Source organism: Manis pentadactyla, chromosome 14 (assembly GCF_030020395.1).
Source record: "Manis pentadactyla isolate mManPen7 chromosome 14, mManPen7.hap1, whole genome shotgun sequence".
Lineage (NCBI taxonomy): Eukaryota > Metazoa > Chordata > Mammalia > Pholidota > Manidae > Manis > Manis pentadactyla.
This window is the reverse complement of record NC_080032.1, coordinates 91148201-91169685: the sequence shown is the minus strand read 5'-3', so window position 1 is coordinate 91169685 and position 21485 is coordinate 91148201. Positions and strand designations below refer to the sequence as shown.

Genomic DNA, 21485 nt, shown 5'->3' with positions numbered 1-21485 from the left:
GATAAGCATTAAAGACTCAGCAGAAGCAAAATAGAACTTGCTTCTCGGTGTACGCTGGACAGAGAAAAGGAAACACAATCATGCAATATTATTTAGTGCTCTGTCACCAAAACTCATTAGCTGCTGCTACAGGTAGCAAATGATAATGCAGGTGGTAAACAGCCATGGCAAAAACTGTGAGAAAGTTACTCAAGAAACTAACATTTAGAAGATGCTATATAGCCTCACACCTAAACATTGAGACAGTCAGGCAGGCAACACTTTTAGTGCCTTCTACACATCAACACAATGCTAAACAGAGAGGGAGCTGAATAAAAGATAAAACATAACACAATCCTGTCCTAGAAATGCTTACAACCTAGCGGAGGAGACAGGAATGTGAATAAACAGTCACAACACATTGACCACGGTAAAGGTAATTATACTAGATTTAAACTACAAAGCCCATGGACTCAGACTCCAAAGCTATGACATTTTGTATTCAAGTTCAAGGATAGATGGCTATTTCTGGGCCCATAACTTCCATCAGATTCACAGAGGAGAGCTGTGGAACCCATTCCATAATTTAAGAAACATGGGATTAAATCATACATCGTTCTTGGTTCAATTGTTTCTACCGAACTACACAAACGTTCTCTTAAGTTCCCTGATGACCTCACGCCCCTGAAGATCTCTACCACATTTTAAACTCTTTGAAGCTATAGACGTGTCATGTAACTTCCTGCCTTCTAGTATCAATAAACATGTGTTAAGTGAAGAATAAACCTGGAACAAGCTTTTCCTGCTATCTAGGACTGATAAAAAACGTGTTTTCTGTAGCTTAGACTATGAACACTGAATGTGCATTTAATCTGAAATGTGTGCGTAATATTTGAGGGTGGAAAAGCACCAGTCTCTTCCTGCAGTGTGTTCCACGTGTATATTCATACACGTCTGCCTGGACTGGCTGGCATTCTACAGCTACGTCTGCTTAGGTCGGCGCTGGATGTGTTAAGTGGTGGGGCCTGTTTATTTAAAGGCAGCCATTGCAATGTTACTCACACACCAGCCTCTGGCCTCTCCTGGGCCTGAAAGGGCTGTGTTGATATTTATGCTTCTCTTAATGTTTCTTCTTTTATGCTATTCCTCCAACATAGCAATTTTGTTTCTCTCTGGAACTTAAATCCAGGGAGAAATGTAGACCTCTGAAATTTTAGTTCCCTGGTCAGAATTTCCAAACAATTGTTGGCCTTGTTGAGAAATGACTGAGCTCAAGCCTCCTGGGCTCAAAGTCCTTGAAGGTTTGACATTTAAATTCAGTCTAAAATAGTTTTTGCATGAAGAACCAAGAAAGAGAGGACTGTGGTTTGTACCCTGGCATGGAATTTTATGTGAGTGGGATAGAAACAGAGTGGTGTTGAAGCTGTCTGCAGGATTTACAGGCACGGACTGGGGCAGGGGAGCCCAGGGTCCAAACAGGCACATAATTCATGTGACTAGTCCTGGCTTTTGCCTAAGCTTCCAGCTCCACGGCCCAGACACAATCAACATACACGGAAATGCCAGTCAGGCCACCCATCTCACCCTCTGTGACACGCGCCTGTGTCTGAGCCTCTCCCCCAGGAGGGGCCCCCAGGGCATGAGGGTGGGCAGGGCAGCAGAGCAGCGAGCCCCTGCAGGACTTTCTGCTCATTCCAAAGCGCTTCCTAGCTGGGAGGCTTCTGAGCCATCGGAGCATCAGGTCACGGCTCCAAATATGCTTTACTAGAATATATATTTGTTTATATTTGCAAATGTATATAAACACTCTAGACTTTATTATTTTTTAAAAATAGTTTTTAACCTAAGCTTTATGTTTAACACATGTTTAAGTGTTGACTAAATACACTCCTTGATTACATGTGTCCTACTTTCCTACTTGAAACACGTCCTATTTCAGTATTTGAAAATGCCCTTTTCATTCACCTATATCTCTGAACCTTTTCAGTAACACCCCATTATAAACAGGAGTTTGAGCTGATTAACCATGATATGACATAAACAAGTTTATGGATACTTAATACACATTATATATGTGTAACGGAAAACACCTGCCACTTGGAATGGACAGTTTGCCTAATACAGAGTAACAGGTTTTGAGGAAAATGAATCATGAACAGGGTAACTGCCAGACACACGTAAAAGCCCTACCTCCAGCGGCCCCACATGATTGCAATGACAGCTAAACCCTCATGTCTTTTCTTAGTGCTTCTTCCAAAAGGGAACAAAACTGACGTGTATGTGTGCGTTGTCCTGAATTGAGGGTAGAAAGTTCTAGAAGTAGATGTTAGGTGGTGAAAGGGTATCTCGCTGCGACCCTCTTTACCCAGAATGACTCAGGAGCCACAGGTCCACGCAAGAGACTTTATTATCTGAAGGAGAGAGTGGCTGCCCCAGACGGGGGTGGGGAGAGAGAGAGAGAGAGGGAGCAGCAGAGAGAGAGAGAGACAGAGAGACAGACAGAGAGAGAGAGGGCAGCAGCGTGCTGCCTTTTACTGTGGCGGATCCGCTCGGCCTGTTGCTTTGGGGGAGGGTCGGGATGTTTAGAGATAAGGCGGGGTAAGCCCAGCAAGCCCCAGGCAGGCCCAGGCATAATTCTCACCGGCTTATGTGCTTGGGACCATGGGGCAAATGGAGGATAAATTACTATTTTCTTACATTCCTCCCTTTTCTGTTTTATAAGTGGTAGAGGATTTGGGAAGGGGTGAAGGTTAGTCTTCAGTAACTGCTTCCTGCTGATTAGGGGCGAAGAAGTTCATTTTTGTATTGATGGGGGGTGGTCCTCAGATGAGCCCTTGGTCTGCAGTGGCGATGGCATGTTCCAGGTTCAATAAGGATCATCATCTTTGGAGAGGGGTTGCTGGTTAAAGGTTTGGTTAGAAATTTTTTGCATTTGGGCTGATTGCTATGTTTACATAGGGTGGCTGAATTAATAGCATTTTTTGGGACATATGTGTAGGCAGCAAAGCAACCTGTAGGGCAAAGGGAATCCTTGATGGTGCAATCTGTTGGACAGTCTGAAAGAGAAGGGCTGGTGTTGGGAAGATAGGTCTGGTGAGAGAGTGAGTGTTGAGACCAGGGTTAACAATCTTGGAGCATGACGCATGGCAGTTGCAAGGGAGGTCTTAGGAATCCGTGCGGGCAGAAACTTCTTCAGTGATGAGTGGAAGCGGAGATGAGCAGCACGAAATGTGGAGAGTTAAGAGGTCCTGTCAGGGTGGGGGAGTAGGAACCTGTGGGAGATTCCGTGGGAGGGGAGACAAACGGCTTAAGGTGGGAGTTGTGTATCTAGAGAGGAAGACCCTGGGGTTTAACTGCAGTTGGCATGGAAAGGATTACTGTGTATGGTCTTTGCCATTTGGGAGTTAGGGATGGTGTTGCTTGGTGTTTGGAACGGGCATGGTTTGGAGAAGTTTTTTCCTGTCTATGGTAATGGCCTTGTAGTGCGGGGAGAGCTGAACTCCCAGGTATGTGACCTGAGCAGCAGACAGCTGAACTTTGGAGGGTGAAACTTGATAGCTGTGTTCTGAAAGAAAGTTTGAAAGGAGAATAGTATCCTGTTGAGAGGTTTGTAAGGAGGGACTAAGCAGGAGATGATTATCTACATATTGAAGGAGGGTGGAGCTCGAGAGAGTAAGGGATTTGAGGTCTTGTGCTAGAGCCTGTCCAAAAAGGTGGGGACTATCTTTAAAGGCTTGGGGAAGGACTTGTTAAGTGTTCTCTGAATATTAAAAATTAACATAAGGAATTTCCTGTCTTGATTTCTCTCTGGGACACCGGCGCCTTGGTCTGGGAGCATATCAAAAGGCTGCCTGCCCAGCCCCCAAGGTGGGCTGAGATATAGTCTATTTGCTAAAGAATCCTGCTTCTGGAACTTCCTGGGTGTTAAAATGCAATCTTATCTTTAAGATGGAATTCTTCCTGCCTTTTACTATGCCATCTACAGCTGGGTCTGCATGCTAAGTTAGTTGCTCAGTTTGCAAAATTACCTCCTCAGATCTGAAGGAGGAAAGACAGAACATAGGCCTGGGCCTTTTAGTATGCTAAAGTGAATTTTACACATGGCTACAAATGATTAGCATAATAAAACATGTGCTACTCTTCTTTATCTGGGGAACATTAACTGATCTCACTGAAGAATGATTCTACAGCTTAATGTTCAACATAGTTTTAGTAGGGGTAGGTTCCTAGCATGTAGTTTTACATTGCTCTGACTGCAAATATCCTGCCTTGCTTTCTCCAGAGGCTCTCACCTTATTCTAAGCCTATGGTCCCTGTCTCATTTCCCCTCTACAGATAGAGACTCTAGCTGCTGCTAGGGAAAGGGGATGACAACCGCTCTGGCTGCTTCATGCTGAGGGGGGTTGCAGTAAAGGGCGCAGCTAGGTCTCCATCACTGGTCAGTTGAGAGGGCCTCAGAAGGTTGGCGCTTCTATTCTGGGTTTCATTTCTACTACCATCTGCAGTTTTGTGGCTTCTAGGCAAGATAGAACAAATTGTTATTAGGTTAAGTAGCAACATCTGGAGTTGGATTTTCCATTCTGGAAGGACAAACTTGACGAGATTAAGAATGCATGGCTGAATATGAGAACTAGAAATATGAAGAGTCTAATTGAGAATCATAGCCAGGTATCATGGGGAAACTAGAATTCTGGATCGAGTTTACATCTCAATGACTAGTATTAGGATTTAGTATAGATAAGACTGAATTATTGAAACAATACTTTTCTCTAAAATCACCCTCATTTTTATTAGAAGTAGCCAGATTAAGAAAATAATTAACAGTTGGCTTGATTATTTGCATAAGTGCAGCAAGAAGAGTAATTGATTACATGGGATCTTTTAAATGTGCTCTGCTGGAACTTTCTGTAAGGAATTTCAGATTGAACTTTTAAGGGCTTCTTGAGGCCAGAAAGCTAAGCCAGACTTGCCATCAGGTTTTGCCTGCAGTACCTGTACATTTCGGTGAATTCCTCTCTTCTTGAGGTTCCTGCACCTGCCAGGCAGTGACCTTCCTTACTCACCTGGTAAGGCTGCTGGGAACTCTGTAAGCAAGGTACCAGGCCAGTTCTTCTAAGGGGCTTTGTTGGCTTTATAAAGTCAATCTTAGTTCCTTAAAGCTGTCTGTTCATATCTGAGTTTACACACGTGTTTCTCAGGTATGACGTTCCAGTCAAAGCCTTGGTAATATAACCAGTGTTTTTAATTAGTCCTCTTACAAGGAAAACAGATTCTTATTGAACTTGTGCAAATAAACATACTGCCATGAAATATAAAAATAGTCACTGAGAGTTTTTAAATTCTGGAGGGATCAGGTAGAGAGAAAGATAAAGTTTCAATTCTGCTTATAAAGGCAGTCATTTACTAAACTATTGTCAGCTTAAGAGAAAAAGCTTAAAACACTTTATCAACAACATTTGAAACAAAAGCCACAAAATTATCTTCCCTAGTTTACTTAATCCTCTGTAACTAATATCTATTCTGCTGAAATCTAGTTTTTTACTAGTTTAGGAGTAATAAAACAGTGACTATAGATGACAAAAGACTTACAAATGACAATGGTTAAAGATCTGATGAGAGCTTACTGTAAGACAGTTGACATAAGGAAATTTGGATATTTCTGTAACACAAAACATTCAGTAACAAAGTTCAGCATCATTCCCTGTGACAGTGCCCTCCAGGTAATTAAGCAGGTAAATAAGCCAAATTAGCCAAATATTTTCCTCAATGAGAAAAATTCCTCTGACATGTTCCAGGGGCCCTCTGGAAAATATCAGAGTGAACTAGAGGTAAAAAGCACCTTTTTGAATTTGATTTTGGGAAGCTGTTAAAAGTTTTAAGGCACTTACTTAAATAGTTACTCACATTAGACAAAGCTACACTTCACTTTAAGCATTTTTCTTTGAAAGACTTAATAGATGGCATCAACTTAAATGACTTTAGGTAAACTTGGGCAGCTGATAACCATAAGAACATGTCTATTCAGTTCAACTTAAATTAGCATTAATGCTTAACATCTTCCACTAGAATTTTCTGGAAATTTTAGAATGCCCAACCTTCACAAGTGCTTGTCTTTAAATCAATTTTTATTAATACCGTCTGGAGGTAGAAAAACACCTTTCATTTACACACTTAGACATAAACATACAGATTGAGATGCAATGCTACAGTGAGAGGACAGACAGAACTCCTGGCATGAGCCAGGAGAGGACAAGAGAGCCCGTGGTGGTGCATCGTCTAGGAGTTTTATAGGCAGTTGAGGATATTTGGGAACGTGAAAAAAGCTTAGAGGTGAGGACTTTAAGGCAAGTAGTACGTGTTTAGGATTGCAGGGGAGACAGAGAGAGAGCTTGGTTCGGAGGTAGGAGAAAGCCTGGATATATGGGATCTCTTTCCATTTGCCCATACTTTCACAGAAGTTGTATAAGTCGCAGAGAATTTTAGGATCTAAAGAGCCATTTGGGGGCCATTTAGACTGATTGTCCAAGGGATATTGTGGCCAGATCTCATTACAGTAGCGAACAGGTTTGAGGTCTGGAGTGAGGTGGAGGGGCTTTAGATTATTGAGTAATTACCCCAGCAGTGAATCTGCGGGAACTGTGGGCCAGATCCCATGGTGAGAACGAGACCGTTCAGAAGTCGCTGAGGCGTCCCTGAGCGATTGAGAAGGTCACGGAGAAGACCAGGCACAGTTAGGGGGTCGTCACCCCCTCTAACTGTGGGGTCAAGGCGAAAACACCAGGGAGGCTTGGTATCTGGTACCAGGAGTTTTCGAGTCGAGTAGAAACGTAGATAAAGGGAGACTAGGCCTCAGTGGATGAGGATTCTCACCATGGGGAGGCAGAGAAGGGTCGACTATGGGGATCAACCGTGACTCTGAAAGTTGTGGTTGGGGGTGCCCCTGTCCCAGAGGAGCCCTTGGGGGTGCTGGACACTCCACGGTCACTTCCCAGGTTCCAAAGGGACATTTAAGTCGACCATGAAGGGGAGACTCACCAAATCGAAGGCCGGTGTTGGGCAAGAAGACGAGCGACCGGGGAAATGGACGGTGAGCCCGTGGAGGAGGATCGGGCAGTGAGGGTTCCCAAAGCAGCTCAGGTTCCCGGAGGGAGAGCAAAGTCAATGGGAGAGCCTCATCCGAGTCACGGCACCAATGAAAGGGTATCTCGCCGCGACCCTCCTTACCCAGAATGACTCAGGAGACATGGGCCCACACCAGAGACTTTATTATCTGAAGGAGAGAGTGGCTGCCCCAGATGGGGGTGGGGAGAGAGAGAGAGAGAGAGATAGAGAGGGAGCAGCAGAGAGAGAGAGACAGAGAGACAGAGAGAGAGAGAGGGGGCAGCAGCATGGTGCCTTTTATTGTGGTGGATCTGCTCAGCCTGTTGTTTTGGGGGAGGGTCGGGATGTTTAAAGATAAGGCGGGGTAAGCCGAGGCAAGCCCCAGGCAGGCCCAGGCATAATTCTCACCAGCTTATGTGCTTGGGACCATGGAGCAAATGGAGGATAAATTACTATTCTCTTACAGGTGGTGCATTAGGTGCCAAAATGGCAGCTGAAGAAAGTGGGGTGCAGGAGAGGGTTAAGCCAGGGGTCTTGGAACAGCTCCAAGTTTAAAGGTCTGTTATCCTCTAACTAGGGCCAACCAGATGAACACAAAGCCCTGTGTCTGTGCAGATCAAAAGAGCAAAAGGAGAAAGGGGGATGTGAACCAAAAGGCCAGCCAAGAGGTGGAGGGAGGGCCAACTGGCCGGATGGTGCAGCCCTAGCACCCTCCTTCAAGGGCTGCGGGGAGAGGAACGGACTCCCGGGTGCTCTACGCCTCTGCTCAGCGAACAGGGCAACGAGGCATCCCTAGGCTGCCCCCACCTGGAAGCCCCCACCCCACCCCCAACCTGCAGACCCTCCCCCCCACCTGGAGACCCCCATGCACCCGAACAGACTGTACCTTCACACAGCCATCCTTCCAGTGGGCCCCTGTGTAGACAAGAGCAGGAAAAAGACACCAAATCTCAGTCTTTGGCAGTAAGATAGCCCATCCCTATTTCCCGGGCCCACACTGATACACTGTGGAAGAGCCCAGAAACAGTCGAGTGTCTGGGTGTGTTCTCTGCCCTGTCGTTTGTCAGCTGGTGGCCTTATGTCAAGGTCTATACAGGTTTTTTTGAGCTGCAAAATGGGCATAAATGTAGCACTTGCTTTACCAACTTGAAGTTGTGACAAAAACAGGCCTGGGACAGGCTCTGAAGACCTGTGCCCCTGAGGGGAGGCAGAAGGCTGGCCTTCATGGAGGGCACGGGTGGCTGGTCTGTCTGTCAGATGTGCTGCCCGCCGGCATGGCCCTGCTGAGCCACACGAAGCGGGTGTTCCCTCTGCCACTGTGCTGGTCCCAGTGCCATGCCCGATGTCCCACTGCTGCCCCCTGTGCCCGGGAGCCACCCGCCCTCCCAAGCCCCTGCTTCACAGCTGTCCACCGCTCCTGCATTGAGCTGCTCTCTGTGGGCATTCCAAGCACACAGTGTGCAGTGATAAATTCTCCCATTCGAAAATACAAAAACTGTCCTGGTCCCACATCCTGCGCCGGCTACAATTCCATTTCTCTTCCTTGTAAGAGTGAAGCCCCTCAGAGCTGTCTGCCTCCTGTCCAGCTCCTCCGTTCCTTCTGGAAACCACTGCAAACCCCTCTCACCCTCACTTCCCTGGTGGCAAGGCTCCTGAGGACCCGCCGGTGACCTGCACATCAGTGCACCCGACAGTCGGTCCTCAGCCACTCCCACTCCCCCACCCACACCTGGAGTGTCAGGTCACGCCCTTTTCCCTAAAACACTTAGTTGGTTTGACTTCTTGGACTTCATTCTGCTCAGGACCCTAGAATGGCATCCCATCCCCCTGGGAATAAAAGCCAAAAGCCTTAGCATGGCTTCAAAGGCCCTCTGTGATTCTTCTTGAAATGCTCTTCTTCCAGACCACTGCAGAACTCATCCCCCGATTCCACCGGCTCAGCGTTACCTCCTCAGCCCGCAGGTCTGCCCCTGACCCCCTCCGTGAAATAACTGCTTCCCTAACCACCTTTCTCCTTGACCAGAAGTTCAGTATTAAAATCTACGTGGTACAGTGACAGCTTTCTTCTTTCACTCGAACTTGTTTTGTTTACCACCCTCCCCCAGCACGTACAACAGTGCCTGCACATAGTAGGGATTCAAACATTTATAGAGTGACTTAGGGAAGGAATCCTAAGCCCAGGAAACTGGACGATGGCCATGCACCCAGCCAGCCTTCCATGTCCAGTTCAACAAGAAGAGGTCAGAGCACAAGTGCAAATGGCTGGGCCTGCGCAGACCTCGCCCATCTAGGGGTGAGGCAGGGGCACACAGCATGCTGCCCTTGAAAAGATGCTGCGGCACCAAAGAAAATGTTGATGTCCTGGTTGGTGTCTGAAACAGAGGCGTATGAAAACCTGATCCCTGTGAAATAAGAGGAAGGGAACTCAAGAATGACTAGAGTAAGATGAAAGGAGAAAAGGGTGTGAAGCCACTAGAGTAACAGAAAAATGCAGGGGAACCCAAAACACCCTGCTGAATTAAAATATTCCTTTGAAGCAATCACCGTAACAATGGGTGCTGCAGAAAATCCAGTGTGTGTGTTACCGTGAGTAGCTCTTCTAAAACACACAACAAAGGTGGAAAAAATGCATAAAGGAGACCAACAGAAATTTTCCAATATGTTAACAATATTAGTATCTTCAGTGATTTTTTTCTCGCTCCTATATACTTTTTTCTATTTCTAAATTTTCCATAACATATGTGTAGAGTCATAACAATCAGGGGAAAAGAAGAGGGAAAAATTAAATGTGTATCTTATTTGTTCATATTCTTTTTCTCTGAGGACGGGGTTATCCCCCGGCCCCGGTGCCCCGGCTTTCACCCTCCCAGCAGCACTCAACTACCTCATTCGGATGTGCCTGTAAAACTCACTCTGTTGGAAACCTCCACAGGGTCTGGCTTTTTTAATATGACTAGATCTCCAGGAGGTCCTAACACTTTGGGAAAATTAGGGGCAGTGAGAAACAAGCACAAAACAGCACACTGTTTATTCACATCCCTCTGCTCTCACAATGACAGGTGCACAACCGTTTTGTTTTAATGCCTGTTGGGATGGAGAGTGCAATTTCACTTAGAAGTACCCATTTTGAGTAAGGGATAGGAAAATGGTTCTTGGGCTACTGGGCCTATGTGACGTTCTGATGGAAAATCTGCCCTGCAGTCCCACAGCCCTAGGGCAGAGGGCCTTGGCTGACCGGGGCATGCTTCCAAGACTGAGTGCGGCTTTTAGACCTCAGCTGGTTCTGCTAGTGTGCAGTGCTCTCTCCTCCCCTCCTCTCCCAGATTTGCAAGCTCATTTCTTCTTAAATCCTCCATGAGATGATGCATGAATGCACTTTATTTCCTCAATGGAAATGCAGTTGCTGCACAGCTGTTAGACTTGAAATCACCAGGTGGTGCGTCAAAGCTGTTGCCAGGGTAACCACACTTCCTTCCAGCCATGGGAAGAGCTGCCATGTTTCTCTGCTCTTGGAAATATAGTTATAAAAGGATTGACTTTGTGCACATGAATATTTACTATTTAAAGAGAATGCCCATGTCTTCATAAAGCAGTGGAATATATTTTGATTATCCGTATGCATGAAAAAGACACCTTATCTTTTCAGGGCATCAGGTCTCATCTTTCTAAGCCAATAGGATTGTAAGGATCAAATAATAACTAATATGTCATGTTACCTATAATGCACTGGTGTATCTCATTTTATACATTAGACTCATTTTAAACATGCAATTGGAACTTAGTATTTATACCACTATGAATTCTGGAAGGAAATACATTTACAGAATGTATTTAATCCATCAGTTATGAAAATTGCTGCTTCCATTCAGTAGAATCTCAGAGATGTAAAAGCTAATCTGAGATCCCCAGGGTTGGACTGATATTAACAAGCCTGTAGGGCCTCCCCTTCCCCTGCCCTCTCCCTCTAAGATCTGTTTACTGAGCTCCTACTTTGCCCTCGGTCTGTGGCAGGTGCGGTGAACATCACTCAGGAATTTCACCCAGCAGTGGAGATGGAGGTAGCGTGATGGGTCCAACTTCAGCTGTACTAGATTTTGTCAAATTGTTTCCCAAAGTGGTAGTGCCAGTGAGATTCTCCCCGGAGCAATGCATAAGATTTCTCCATACATCCTCACCTACACTGGTTCCCTGGTGGATATAAAGCCCTATCTTCAGTTAGCCTGATTGCCATGTTCTCATGATTACTGGCCACTGGGGTTTTCTTTTCTGTGCATGGCCTGTTCATAGCTTTTATCCATTTTTCTCTTGGATTGTCTTTTCTTTATTGATTTACAGGGGTTCTTTATATATTCCGTGCATGAATATTTTTATATGTTTAAATCTCTTTCTTGTCCATTTGTCCTTTACTCAGTGTCTCTTACAGAAGTTCCTATTTTTAATGAAGTCAAGTTTATTTATTCATGTCTTTTTTTGGTATCTTGTTTAAGAAATCCCTACTTATCCTAAATTCATAAAATATTTTCTTTAGATGTTTAAAAATTGTGTTTTGTATTTATGTCTTAGATCTATAATTGATTTTCATCTAGAGTGTGATAAAGGAATCTAATTTTGCTTTTTTTCCTGTTGCACCAAATCCATTCCTGAGCCATCTAAATTTTCCGCAATATGACTTCTCATGTATATCAAGTTTCCATATATGTGTAGATCTGTTTCTAAACTTTCCACTCTGTCCTGTCGGCATATGTGCCTAAGCCATTTCTATCCTGCCTTGATTACCATAGCTTCACAATAAGTCTTGATATCTATTAAAGTGAAATTCTTCACCTTGTTCTTCTTCAAAATGATCTTAACTATTTCTGGCCCTTTGCTCTTCTATGTAAAATTTTAGTTTATTGAAATGCTATTGTCATCATGAGTATTTTGTGCTGTGGACTACGCAGCTGATTTTTACATGCAAAGATTAATCAAGTAGTATACAGTTTCATCAGGAGGAGCTTGGCTGCTATTTAATTATACATACCCATTCCAAAAATGCCTGTTCCCAAATCATATCCAGAATGGTTCTGTGTGACTTTTATTATGAATATTGACAGACTTTGGGTCATCTCACTCTGCTTTGTGTAATGCCACCATGGGCCATCCTTGGCCAGTAATGCTTTACCTTCTTGATCTGTGTCAGTAGCTGGCAGCAGCTTCCAGCTCCTGAAGACGGAGGAAGCCCACCCCGGGCTCTCCACTGGTGAGCGAGTAAGACTGCATCATGTGCCGCCTCGTCGGTGCTGCCCCCACGCACAGCGCGCCTCCGGGCCCCTCGCCCCCGGGCACCTGCTGCCTGAAGTGCACCCCCAGGAGGACTTCCCTCAGGCTTGGCAAGCCTCGTGGAACCAGGATGATGCTGCGTGTATTTTCACGTTCCTCTCACACGTTTACTACATAACAGCACTTGGAAATGTCTTTAAATTACGATAACTTAGAGCCACAATAGCCATCCTGTCTTCACGAAAGGCTAGGCATGCACTCTGAGCACATTCTATGCATCAAAGCGCTGAATACTTGGCATATCTTAGTTCAGATGATCCTTAGAGCAATCTTGCGAGGGGGTAATATAATCCCAAGCTTGCAGAGGAGACTGGAGATGAGAGAGGTTATTGCCTAGAAAGGTGTAGTGACAGCAGTAAGTGCTAGAGTAAAGATTCAAACCCAGATTTTTTCAGATTCCAAAGCCCCGGCTCCTCCTACACCACTTCTAACTCTATGAAAACCTCGTTTGAAACAATAAACATAATGTGACTGTTTGAAGACAGAGATGCTTATTTACAAAGTGCCATCTGCCCAAATGGTGAATAAATTTGATCATTTATTTGAAATGCTGCAAGTACCTCTTATATGCTAGGCATGGAATATTCTTAAAAGCAGGATAGAAGTGTCAACACACCTTGAAAAAACAGAGTAAGTGGAAATGTCAAATTAGCTGGGGCCCATGATAAGCAAAACCAACAGAAACTCAGGTTTCTCTGGCTGCTTTGAAATGCTGCAGGCAGGTGTGCCCCCTGCTTACATTCTGCCAAAGAGTTGTTTCCTGTCCTTTTGTCTCAGATGAAAACCATAAAAATTTTAAATCATTCCAAAAGATTCTCTACATAAGTTGGGACAAATTCACAGACTAGCTACAGTGTAGATGTTTCCCACCACATGAACTATTCTATACAAAATTAAGTGAGCAGAAGATATTTTAAAATTGTAGTACTGGTTAATCCGATGGAAAATATGGAGACAAATGTTTTTTTAATCAATAACAGGTGAAAAGCCTGGTTCTCTTCCTATATCCTCTGGGTAGCATAGTACATAGCTCTCTGAGCTTCCATTTTCCAGTTTGTTAAAATGGAGAAAATCATTAAAAAATCAAAACTCAAAAGCTCAGGTTGAATAAATGTGTAACTACATTTGAAAAGACTCTAGAAACTGTAATGAGTTGGCTGCGTGTTACTTATTATTAGGTAGAAGTTTGATAATTGAAGCTGTTCCCGACTCCTGTTTCCGGGGGTGGGCTAGAAAGCAGAGCTCCTGCTCACTTCACCCAGGGCAGGAGATGGGAATGGAAATGAAAGGTTTCTGAACAAAAACAGTAAGAATAGAACAATATAAGTTATTTCAAATACTCCTATGAATGAAAGTGAATATATTTGGAACAATAAAACCTCTAAGCGCCTTTTTACAGGTGGGGGTCTCTTTGTGGAGGATAGGAGAGCTCTTACCTGATCCACAGCTCTGAAAGTTCAGGACCACGGAAACTGCAGCACAGAATCTGGAAAGGTAACGTCAAAGAATCAGGACTTTCTGCTATGTTTGGTTAAAGCCCACACTTTAATGAGGTTTTAATCTACTGCATGTCCAATGAGGAATTTAACTGTGGATATTACTGAAAGGAAATATTTGATTAGAAACAACAGAAGCCAAAATCCACAAATCTTGTGAGGCCACTCCTGACATGATTCCATGTCAATATACTGACTGGTTTTTTGGAAAACCAGGGAAAACCAGGGAGAAAGACAAAGTTTTTCCAAGCACTCAGCCTTTCAGCTGCAGCTTGCAAATCATTGGAAATAAAGTACATCATCTTAAGTCATAAGTGCGTATAAAAAAAAAAAAGGACCAATGGCATTGCCAAAATATGATTCATGGCTAAAAGGGTCTGATATGGTGGCGCCTTTCTCCTCATTTTCAGACTCACTTTAAGGTTCAGCAGGACCTTAACCCTACCTGCAGTGCCTCGGTAAACCTAATAGGAAACACAAGATGCTCGTGGATCATCTTACGTAGTAATCAGGCCGCCCACTGGTTGGAAACCAAGGCTTCCGTCCCAGTGCCAGGGCGGACTGAGTGCGCACAGGAAGCGTGTTCAAGCCCTGCCCTCAGGGCTGCTGCACTCACAGGGCTGTTTGTTTACCGCACCAACCCCGTGGGGAGCTGGTGGGGCTGAATCTAGCCGCACCCCCTTGCCAAGTCCTGCACTCCAGGAGGGACTGTGTCAGCCAGACGCAAGGGGAGCCTCCTCTAGGCAAAGGCCCTGTGCGTCCGGGGCTGTAACAGTGCGAGGTTAACGGTCACAAACTCTCCTACAGACCAGGGGCCCCACCCGGCCGATGCAGGGCGACTCTCTGACTCAGGGAAAATCACAGCCTGTCCATTTCCTCCAGAGTAAGCCTTTCACATTATTACAAATGCTTGGCAATCCACACACTGACTACAGTCCATCTCCCACCAATGGGTAACACCAAGGGTCTTTATCTCCAATGGGAAATAATATAAACAAATTATTATTGACCAAAGCCACAGCTGAGTGCTTATGCAATGGCAGTCACACTCATCTACACTTCCCTCACCTTCCTGTGCTCAAACCTGAGGCCCAGTTGGATGGAAGCACCTAGATGATGTTTCACGAGAGGATTAAACCCCAGGGTCATTTTTCCTTTAACTTAAATTAGTGATATGTTGCTTAAGCCACCCCTCGATATTAGAACCTCTGATAAGGGCAAAGATGAAACTTGAGGGTTTTTTTGGTCCTTAATACATGCAAGACGGAGTCAAAGTGCTTTCTTTACAATACAGACTCATTAAATCTTCACCAGTTACTACTCATTTTTACATTTGTGAGAAGTGAAGCACACAGATAGTAAAAAAGCAGAACAGGTGCAATTCCGGAGGGGGACTGCGAGTCGGGGAATAAGTTCCCAACCCGGGGCAACTTACCTCTGAAGCCGAAATCAGTCAAAGGGAGAAATAAAATGGGAGAAACCTGTTTATTGCTTACAAGCAGTCATCCACTTCTGCTCACCTGTCTCTCACTACCTGGCTGCGAAAAGGGACCCCACCCAACCTCTCTGGTCCAGAAGGACCCTCTGTGCCCCAACCCTTATAATCACCTACTGATATGGAGATGGGCTACTTCTCTCCACCCCTTGGACACACCTACTGATATGGAGATGCACTGAGGCTGGTAGAGAGATTCTGGAAATACTGTAACTTTACCCACAACAGGCCATCAAGCTAGGCACTCCAGATCCAGAGTCCATGCTTGTACATAGACTGCCTGGAAGGAAGAACGTTTCCCAATATTGCCACCCAGTGAATACTGCCCTGGGTTTGGCAAATAAAGGCAGTGGTCCTTGAAGCCAAATAGGATACATAAGTTTTTTCAAATACTTTTTAATATCACATCAAAAGAGCATAGTAGGATGCAATGCTGTTGACTAAAGGAAGCTAAGAAGGTTTCCTTTGTAGTCAACAGAAAACATAATAAAATCTGAAGTATTTTAAAGCAAAATGAAATGCTCAACCTCAGTTTCAGGGCCACATGATGCAAAAATCTCATATTCTTAATAATAATCTGACTTGTAAGAGGCCTTCCGCGCCTCTTCTCTTCAGTTCTTTGTAAATTTGGGTCACAAAGTTTATGATGTGAAAATTGTCAAATTGTGTTTTAAAAAGGCAAGGGAAGTGGGGGTCTTTAATCAAGACCTCCCATGAAGTTTACTCTTCAGGATCCCAAGCAGCTTGATCAGTCATAAAAAGGAAACTAGAATACTACTTAGATGCATGTTCCCTTTTCCAACTGAAATTTCCAAGACAGAGGAACTTCATGATCATTATACCAGTACTCAAAATGGAATATCATTGCCAAAGATATTCGTATGTGTGCATGCACATACACATGTATGAATATACATGTTTCATATGGTTATAATCAGCTAACTGGAAGCATCCCGTATACTACAGACAATTAGAATCAACTTTATAAAGTAATAGAAATGACTAGCTAACTAACTTCTGGCTTCTCCAAAATTCAACAAGTGGGTTTTAGCCTAATGGATTAAAAACATAAGTACTAGGTACTTGCTGAGTGCACATCTGGGATCACTTTATCCTGAAACTGTTGGCTAATGAGGTGCTAACATAGCCAACTATGGCTCACCCCCTACCGAAATGAGGGTGTGTGTCCTGGGCTTAACCCCTTTTCAGTAGCAGTTCAAATTCCAGAACAGCTTGTCCAGGGATCATATTGGTAGGAATGTGCTTGTCTTGGAAACCTGTGGACCAAAATATGCTCATCCTTAAGAAAAGTAGATCCTGCAGATGACAGGGACTAGCTGTCAGCGTTCCCAGACGTCTCAGAACTGAAATCTCATATTCTTAGCCTCTTATTGAGCCCACGTGCTCTCCAGCACCACCTGTAAAACAAAAGACAATAAGCAAGAAGTTGTAATGAGTCCAAACAAAACATCAAACAGACCAGGAAGAGGCAATTCTGGGGGAAGGGCAATTTTTCACGATGGTGTGATGCAGCACGTGGACTTCCCATAGACTTCAGGGTTCAACCACGAAATAAGTTCTCTGGTGGAAATTGATTCATCTAATGGCTGAATAATTAGGCTCACTGATCCCCGCGACCTGACGCTCTGAAGGGGTACGAGGGGACAGGAGACGTGCATTCTACGGCCAGCCATCACTGACCAGTTTAACCAGCAATCAATCATTGTCCTGCCCAGCCTCAGCTGCTTCCCTCCATAAAAGAAGTTTAATCAGATAATCTCCAAAATCCCTTCAATTCAGGATCTAGCCTAGACTCAAAAGTTTTCTACTGCACCTCAAATGGGTGTATGTGTGAAGAGAGAGTCCGACCGACCTGCTGAGGACGAGAACAAGCACGGAAGCCGAGACGCTGCCCTAGACTCGGGTGATTCCTCGGTCATCAGCCCCCGTCACACAGGCTGCACCGGGAGCCCCAGCTCCCAGCATGTACGCCTCAGCCCCTCATTTCCTTCCCTCCTCCTGACCAGTCACATCAAAGGAGGTCTAGTGTAAATGTAGTGCAGAAACCTACAAAACTGTAAAAGGATGCCATTCTTCTCCCCAAATTTTTTTATTTTGAAATATAGCTATTTTCACTTTAAAATTCAATTTATGTGAGCACATTATAGGTTTTTTTAATTAAATATTTTAATTTCTAATATGGTATATATCAATAGAAATAACCCAGGTGAACAAAACTTTTAAGGTGCAAGGGAGTTCTTAAGATCAGAGTTTGAGAACTGCTGATGGTCAGGATCACAAACTCCTGAGCCAGGATGGATGAGCTGCAGCCCCTCTTCTACCACCGAGAAGTGGTGTGACACTGGGGACCATCGCTCAGAATCTCTGTGCCTCCGCTTCCTCATCTATCCAGTGGGGATAATGGTGTCTACCTCGTGGGACGGCCATGAGGCTCAAGGAGCTGACAGGTGCACTGCGCTCGGTGTGAGCCATGTCGCCCGTCACCTTCGTCCTCCCCTGCCTCCTTGCCCATCCCCACTCCCCCCAACACCCCCATTTCTTGTTTGTTTTGCTGTTCCGTCCGATTTGGGCTGGTCTAACTACCGCGTCTGCCTTAGGCCAGCAGGGAGCTGTGACTGGCGCTGCCCAGGCCCCTGTGGCCACAGCCCCCACTATTTGCCCGGTGCTGCGGCAGCTAGTTGTACTTTGAATTTGCCCTTCACAGCAGCTCCCTCAGCAAAAGACAACTGGAAAATCAAAGTAAGCAATGCTAAGTTTTTAAAAACACGCAACGTCAGAGAATTAGAGGGGAAAGTAGAAACTTTGCCTTAGGAATAATCAGTGAAACTGAAGAAGGACATAGAGAGAAACTGCCAGCAATTACATTCATTCCTTAAAAGAAAAGGTGGTATTTACCCAACCTACTTCCAAATCTTGAACTGTTTTCTTTCACAGTCCTCCACCTCCCAGGACACCCAGCTCCACCCCTGCCCAGGACCTTCAAACTATCAACTAGTTTAAATATTCTGATGAACAAGAGTCCCATTGGAGGCAGGTGGCCTATGGCCGTTTAACCTTGGGGGAGCAGGTTTTTGAGTTTAATTAATGTACATATATAATCATAATCCCTTGTTTTTGTATTAACTTTCTAATCTATAAAGTATTTTCACATAAATTTTCCTTTAATTCTTGACAATGAGCATGTTATTATGCCTAGTTTACAGTTTAGGAAAACTGAGGTCAGATAAGCTTTGAATTGACCGGAACTGAAACTGGAGTGAAGTTGGCGGATTTTTAAAAGGCTCCAGTGGGGGTGGGGAGGGGTGAGCCTGGTAGGAAAAGGGGGACCTAAACTGTTTTTGTCAGGGTTTACCACTTAAACCTGCTCTGCCGCGGAAATAAATGTGCTAATTCCCCAGGGCTTTTTACAGCACTGTTACTGCCTCCACAGCCAAGCTATACATTCTCTACAGTTTCCAAGATCTATTTTTATTTCTCTATTTACGAATTTCTTTATACAATGGCTACCTTGGCAATCTGTCTGAAGGAAGAGTTTACAGAAGGTACACTGGTATGTTTTCTATTTAGGCTGCTTCTGAATAGGGTGTTTGTAAATTGAGAACTGTTTTGTATGTGTGATGTCACTAAACATATATTTGGTCAGTCCAAAACTACCTGGCATTTGTCCTTTGCCAACATTACTGAGTATTTTAGTTTCTCAATCATGTGAGCTTAAAACGCATAGCCAAATCTAATGAATGTCAAACTTGTGCAGTGGCTCAAATTGATTATTTTTAAACAGAAAAAAGACTCACAAAGGATCAACTGGGGTGTATATTCAGGAATACAAAGAGGAGTCCTTTCGAACCATCAGTTCTGAATATATTTAAAAGTGTGTTAATACAAACACAACTGTAAGTAAATTTTACATGAAGTAATCTAAAATGTGAATGTGATGTTCCTTGTATGCAGAACTGCTAAGAATTGTATCTTAGTAATATATATTTAAGTATTATAAACTTAATACATTATATGATATACTATGTAGTAAGAGCTAATAAAACTCTGCTATTGCATTACCCGTTTTGTTTTGTAACTTAGCTCTAGAACTAAAGTAGAAATGTCTGCATCAGGCCTGCCCATGGAGTAGCCACTGGTCACTTGTGGCTACTGAGCACACGAAATACAGTAAAGCTATTGAGCAGCTTAGTTCTTACTTTTATTTACTTTTAATTAAATTTAAAATAGGATCATGTTGCTATGTATTGGACAGAGCAGTTAGAAGATCTCTTTCAGCAATAAAAATTCTATGATTTTATCATCCTAAAGACCCCAAATTGTGAGCTCAAGATCAAGGCCATGCATGGTTATTTAACGTCTGACCATTAATTGGGTGCTGAAATAAAGTTAGCTAACCAGACACAAAATTTTTCATAAGTTGTTTTGTTCTTATTTAATAAACATCAAAAACTATTACGTGCAAAATAACAGGCAGGGCAGTGGATCTGGATATATACACACTCAAACATGTATTATTGGCCTCAAGCAGCTTATATCTAGTGGTAAGGACAGACTGACAGATCATAGATAGAAAAAGAATACAAAGAAATGTAAGTAAAGGAGAGAAGTGGAGGGGAGTTTAGTATGAATCAGACTAGAGGGACTATGTTCCTACGTTGGGTCTCACCTGCTAAATCCCAACTCAGTGCATCCTAACAACCAGCCTAACAAGGCCAACCGGAACTCATCCTGTTACCCAGTACTGCTGAGCTCCTGCTTTAGGACAAAGAACTGGCTGAGCTCTGGGGACACACTGCTGGACAGGCAGCTGCCCTCGGGGGAACTCGTTCCCCGGTGTGGGCAGGCAAGCAGCCAGCGGCGCCGGGAACCCCAGGCGGCGCTCAGGGGCCGCGGAGCGCGGCGCCATGGGCAGAAGGGCACAGCGACCCGCGTTCCTATTCAGTCTGTCCAGCACTTTTCTGCCAGAAATTTCCTTTTCATCTGGCAGTATGTCATTGGCCATTTCAACGCTGTCACTTTTGAGCACATTTCAATCAGTATGTACCTGCCTATCGAACTGCAGAGCCCCGCGTCCCTTCCCAGGGGGCCCGAGGCCTGTGAGACAAACATTTCTCCTCCTCGAGTTAAGTTCCTGGGTCAAGTATGTCAATAACCCACGTATGAAAAATGTCACACCGCCTTCGAATGAATGCATTTCTTCACAAGAGTTTTTTTAAATTGTGTGTGGTTTTCCATCCAAACTAAATTTAGACATATCTCCAAAATAAACTCTCAGGAGGCTAAACGCATGAAAGAAAAAAAGGTCCCACCGAAATGTAAACATTCCAAGATGTCAACTGTTCCCAGGCCATTTCGGCCGCACAGCGACCGCAGTAAGGGGCTCACCCCCTGCCGGGTCCCGGCCCAGCCCCGCCGCGCATGGGAGACGGCAGGCCCCCGAGCGAACAGGCGCGCCGGGAACAACCGCCGTCGGCCCCGCAGAGGAGGCAGGCGCCCCGCGCGGTGCGGCGGCCTGGGGGCAGGGAGGTCGCCACTCTCATTAGGAGCCTAAGGGGCGGCAGCGAGCTGGCGGCCGGGGCGCCGCGCTCGGGGGCCCTCGCGCGGGCAGACGCTGGAGTGTCCGCGTGGCCCTGCCCGCGAGGACGGGGCGCGCCGGGGCCGCTGGACCCGGCCGCCTCCGACTCCCTCTGGGGCTGGGGACCTGGCGGGACAGGCACTGGGGCTGCCAGGCTCGCGGGGCAAAGGCCGCGCCCCGCCGTCGCTCCGCCCGGGGCGCCCCCACAGCCGCGCCGCCCCCCGCCCCGCCGCGGCCGGAGCCACGCGCCCAGGGCCCTCGCAGCCGGACACCCCGCGCGGCCGCGAGTCCTCCTCCCAGCCCCGCGGCTCCCCGCTACCCCAGGTCGGACGCCCGCGCCCACGGCGCGCGGCTGAGGTGAAGCCGGGCCTTGACCCCCGGGGCTCTGCCTCCCCTCCCCCACACTCCCGCTCCGCTCCCCTCCCGCGCCCGGGCTCGAGAGGCGGCACCCGCTGAATCACCATCACGTGGGTCCCGGGTGCGCAGAGGCGGACTGCGC

At 45.5% G+C, this 21485-nt stretch overlaps 2 long non-coding RNA genes across 4 annotated transcripts in view; one reads left to right on the top strand and one right to left on the bottom strand.

Annotated features, from left to right (window-relative positions):
- Positions 1-12396, top strand: part of LOC118914529 (uncharacterized) — a 24033-nt gene extending 11637 nt beyond the window's left edge. The window contains exon 3 of one of the 2 annotated variants that reach the window (XR_008993839.1): positions 12263-12396. This is a non-coding gene — a long non-coding RNA (uncharacterized LOC118914529). Of the gene's footprint in view, positions 1-12259 lie in introns of both variants that reach the window. The other variant, XR_008993838.1, reaches the window with a different exon arrangement.
- LOC130680802 (uncharacterized) lies at positions 9968-21485 on the bottom strand. 2 transcript variants are annotated; one of them, XR_008993841.1, is made up of 5 exons: positions 21448-21485; positions 16560-16808; positions 13836-13885; positions 12242-12732; positions 9968-10588 (listed from the first exon to the last, which is right to left on the bottom strand). It is a non-coding gene; the product is annotated as an uncharacterized LOC130680802 (long non-coding RNA). The 2 variants fall into 2 exon arrangements; XR_008993842.1 differs by having other exon boundaries at positions 9968-10583.